The following is a 5,209-nucleotide window of genomic DNA, read 5'->3' on the forward strand; positions in this document are numbered from 1 at the left end:
AGCCCTGGGGACACCAGTGGTGAGAGCACGTGGTGCGGAGACAGCTTCTCGCCACGCCACTTGGTAGGAGCGACCGGTCAGGTAGGACGCAATCCAAGAGTGAGCCGCGCCGGAGATGCCCAGCTCGGAGAGGGTGGAGAGGAGGATCTGATGGTTCACAGTATCAAAGGCAGCAGACAGGTCTAGAAGGACAAGAGCAGAGGAGAGAGAGTTAGCTTTAGCAGTGCGGAGAGCCTCCGTGACACAGAAGAGCAGTCTCAGTTGAATGACCAGTCTTGAAACCTGACTGGTTTGGATCAAGAAGGTCATTCTGAGAGAGATAGCAAGAGAGTTGGCTAAAGACGGCACGCTCAATAGTTTTGGAGAGAAAAGAAAGAAGGGATACTGGTCTGTAGTTGTTGACATCAGAGGGATCGAGTGTTGGTTTTTTGAGAAGGGGTGCAACTCTTGCTCTCTTGAAGACGGAAGGGACATAGCCAGCGGTCAAGGATGAGTTGATCAGCGAGGTGAGGTAAGGGAGAAGGTCACCGGAGATGGTCTGGAGAAGAGAAGAGGGGATAGGGTCAAGCGGGCAGGTTGTTGGGTGGCCTGCCGTCACAAGTCGCAAGATTTTATCTCTGGAGAGAGAGGGAGAAAGAAGTCAAAGCATCTTTTCGTTTTGGGGTTGGCTGGGTTCGACAGCACTCAGGGCAAAAAAAGGGTAGGGCAGTGTGAGCAGGACCAGCAGTGTCATTTGACTTAACAAACGAGGATCGGATGTCGTCAACCTTCTTTTCAAAATGGTTGGACGAAGTCATCCACAGAGAGGGGGGATTCAGCAGGGAGGAGAATGTGGCAAAGAGCTTCCTAGGGTTAGAGGCAGATGCTTGGAATTTAGAGTGGTAGAAAGTGGCCTTAGCAGCAGAAACAGATGAAGAAAATGTAGAGAGGAGGGAGTGAAAAGATGCCAGGTCCGCAGGGAGTCTAGTTTTCTTCAATTTCCGCTCAGCTGCCCGGAGCTCTGTTCTGTGAGCTCGCAATGAGTCATCAAGCCACGGAGCTGGAGGGGAGGACCGAGCCGGCCGGGAGGATAGGGGACATAGAGAGTCAAAGAATGCAGAAAGGGAGGAGAGGAGGGTTGAGGAGGCAGAATCAGGAGATTGGAGGGAGAAGGCTTGAGCAGAGGGAAGAGATGATAGGATGGAAGAGGAGAGAGTAGCGGGAGAGAGAGAGCGAAGGTTGCGACGGCGCATTACCATCTGTGTAGGGGCAGAGTGAGTAGTGTTGGAGGAGAGCGAGAGAGAAAAGGATACAAAGTAGTGGTCGGAGACATGGAGGGGAGTTGCAGTGAGATTAGTAGAAGAACAGCATCTAGTAAAGATGAGGTCAAGCGTATTGCCTGCCTTGTGAGTAGGGGGGGACGGTGAGAGGGTGAGGTCAAAAGAGGAGAGGAGTGGAAAGAAGGAGGCAGAGAGAAATGAGTCAAATGTAGACGTAGGGAGGTTGAAATCCCCCAGAACTGTGAGGGGTGAGCCATCCTCAGGAAAGGAACTTATCAAGGCGTCAAGCTCATTGATGAACTCTCCAAGGGAACCTGGAGGGCGATAGATGACAAGGATATTAAGCTTAAATGGGCTAGTGACTGTGACAGCATGGAATTCAAATGAGGAGATATACAGATGGGTCAGGGGAAAAATTGAGAATGTCCACTTGGGAGAGATGAGGATTCCTGTGCCACCACCCCGCTGACCAGATGCTCTCGGGGTATGCGAGAACACATGGTCAGACGAGGAGAGAGCAGTAGGAGTAGCAGTGTTTTCAGTGGTAATCCATGTTTCCGTCAGCGCCAAGAAGTCGAGGGACTGGAGGGTAGCGTAGGCTGAACAGTGAGAGACAGAATAACAACAAAAAAATCCAGAAAAACGCATGTCAAAAACGTTATAAATTGATTTGCATTTTAATGAGGGAAATAAGTATTTGACCCCCTCTCAATCAGAAAGATTTCTGGCTCCCAGGTGTCTTTTATACAGGTAACGGACTGAGATTAGGAGCACTCACACTCTTAAAGGGAGTGCTCCTAATCTCAACTTGTTACCTGTATAAAAGACACCTGTCCACAGAAGCAATCAATCAATCAGATTCCAAACTCTCCACCATGGCCAAGACCAAAGAGCTCTCCAAGGATGTCAGGGACAAGATTGTAGACCTACACAAGGCTGGAATGGGCTACAAGACCATCGCCAAGCAGCTTGGTGAGAAGGTGACAACAGTTGGTGCGATTATTCGCAAATGGAAGAAACACAAAATAACTGTCTATCTCCCTCGGCCTGGGGTTCCATGCAAGATCATGAGTTGCAATGATCATGAGAACGGTGAGGAATCAGCCCAGAACTACACGGGAGGATCTTGTCAATGATCTCAAGGCAGCTGGGACCATAGTCACCAAGAAAACAATTGGTAACACACTACGCCATAAAGGACTGAAATCCTGCAGCGCCTGCAAGGTCCCCCTGCTCAAGAAAGCACATATACAGGCCCGTCTGAAGTTTGCCAATGAACATCTGAATGATTCAGAGGAGAACTGGGTGAAAGTGTTGTGGTCAGATGAGACCAAAATGGAGCTCTTTGGCATCAACTCAACTCGCCGTGTTTGGAGGAGGAGGAATGTTGCCTATGACCCCAACACCATCCCCACCGTCAAACATGGAGGTGGAAACATTATGCTTTGGGGGTGTTTTTCTGCTAAGGGGACAGGACAACTTCACCGCATCAAAGGGACGATGGACGGGGCCATGTACCGTCAAATCTTGGGTGAGAACCTCCTTCCCTCAGCCAGGGCTTTGAAAATGGGTCGTGGATGGGTATTCCAGCATGACAATGACCCAAAACACACAGCCAAGGCAACAAAGGAGTGGCTCAAGAAGAAGCACATTAAGGTCCTGGAGTGGCCTAGCCAGTCTCCAGACCTTAATCCCATAGGAAATCTGTGGAGGGAGCTGAAGGTTCGAGTTACCAAACGTTAGCCTCGAAACCTTAATGACTTGGAGAAGATCTGCAAAGAGGAGTGGAACAAAATCCCTCCTGAGATGTGTGCAAACCTGGTGGCCAACTACAAGAAACGTCTGACCTCTCTGATTGCAAACAAGGGCTTTGCCACCAAGTACTAAGTCATGTTTTGCAGAGGGGTCAAACACTTATTTCCCTCATTAAAATGCAAATCAATTTATAACATCTTTGACATGCGTTTTTCTGGATTTTGTTGTTGTTATTCTCTCTCACTATTCAAATAAACCTACCATTAAAATTATAGACTGATCACGTCTTTGTCAGTGGGCAAACGTACAAAATCAGCAGGGGATCAAATACTTTTTTCCCTCACTGTAGATAGGCTAGTGTTTGTACTACAACAAAGAGTGATTGCGTGCAACAGTAAGTGCTACAGTAAGTTGATTAGCTCAGGATCACTGTCTGTCCACCCGCTGAACTCTTTATTCCCATTATTAAGCTGAATTAAATATCATTAACCTACAGTACATTGTCTTCTACTCTGTAACTTTTGAAACTGTTAACCCTCTAATGGATGGACTGATTCCTCTCATGGATATACAGTAGCTCACCATCTTATTTGAAATTGATTTGGAATTTCAGGTCCTTTTCTGAATTGACTAAATTAAATAATTGGACCCCAACACTGGTTATGAAAAGCCATCGTGAGAGCACATAAAACTGCAATTTTGGTCACTCAGTGTAACAACAGGATCCATATCCACAAGGGAGAGTGAAGGGTGAAAGTGGTAGTTTGAACCTAAGATCCCAACTTTACACATACACACACACACACACACTGAGAGGATTTTGTCTGCCGCCTCTCAGCCCATCATCTCCTAGCTCCTAGACCACTTGTTTCATAATCACTCCCATGTCTGACTGTGTGTGTCCGTGACCTACACACACATGCATGTGTCTATGTAGTCTACATGATGTGATGTACACTGAGTGTACAAAACTTTAAGAACACCTTCGTAATATTGAGTTACACCCTCTTTTGGCCTCAGAACATTCTTCAGGGCATGGACAGGGCAAGGTGTTGAAAGCATTCCACAGGGATGCTGGCCCATGTTGACTCCAAAGCTTCCCACAGTTGTGTCCAATTAGCTGGATGTCCTTTGGGTGGTGGACCATTCTTGACACACACAGGAAACTGTTAAGCGTGAAAAACCCAGCAGCGTTGCAGTTCTTGACACAAACCGGAGTGCCTACTACCATACCCCGTTCAAACGCACTTAAATGTTTTGTGTTGCCCATTAACCCTCTGAATGGCACACACACAATCCATATCTCAAGGCTTGAAAATCCTTCTTTAACCTGTCTCCTCCCCTTCATCTACACTGATTGGTAGATTTAACAAGTGACATCAATAAGGGATCAGAGCTTTCACCTGGATTCACCTGGTCACTCTATGTCATGGAAAGAGCAGATGTTCTTAATGTTTTGTGTGTGTGTGTGTGTGTGTGTAGCCTGTACAATATGATGACCAGTAGGTCTACCCAGGTTGTGTATTAATAACATATGAGATATCACTGGAATCTAATCTGCTTGACTTTAGCTGAGGTGAGGCTCCCTAAATTTAGACTCTGGCTACACAGTACCTAATTCCCTGATGATGATCTATTTAAACCCTCTAAATCCTTCCCATCCAGAAGATGTTTTATAAATGGAGGATTTCATTGGGCCATGAACAAACATGACTCAACCAGTCTCTTTGACACAACTACAAATGATCGAGGAGTTGGCTAAAGCACAACCAGATCTGGCTATGTCATTATGGTTAAACTCAGTGTTTCCTAGTCCATGTCTCCTGGCCCTATAGGCTATGACCTATGATGGATTAAAACAGTGCTGACCTGCTCAGATCATAAACCTGAATTAACATTACCCTGAGGTGCAGATTTAGTGAGATACGCTATCCGTTAGTTCTACAACAGACTGAAAATATAGGCCTCAGCCAGCTCCAGCCTTGAGTTGAGTTTCATTTTGACCAGGACTGTCTGGTACCTTGCACTTACAGCCGTCTCTCTCTGCGGGTGGCCTCTCCTCTCTTCCCTCCCCCTTTCCCCTCTCTCTCTCTCATCCATGTTTCCCTCGCACTAAGCACCCATCCCAGTATTACACCAGTAACTTCTTGACAAGCTGCTCTAAAGGGTTTAGCAAACAAGATTAGAGAGCGAAG

This window comes from Coregonus clupeaformis, chromosome 40, assembly GCF_020615455.1.
Source record: "Coregonus clupeaformis isolate EN_2021a chromosome 40, ASM2061545v1, whole genome shotgun sequence".
NCBI classification, from domain to species: Eukaryota; Metazoa; Chordata; class Actinopteri; order Salmoniformes; family Salmonidae; genus Coregonus; species Coregonus clupeaformis.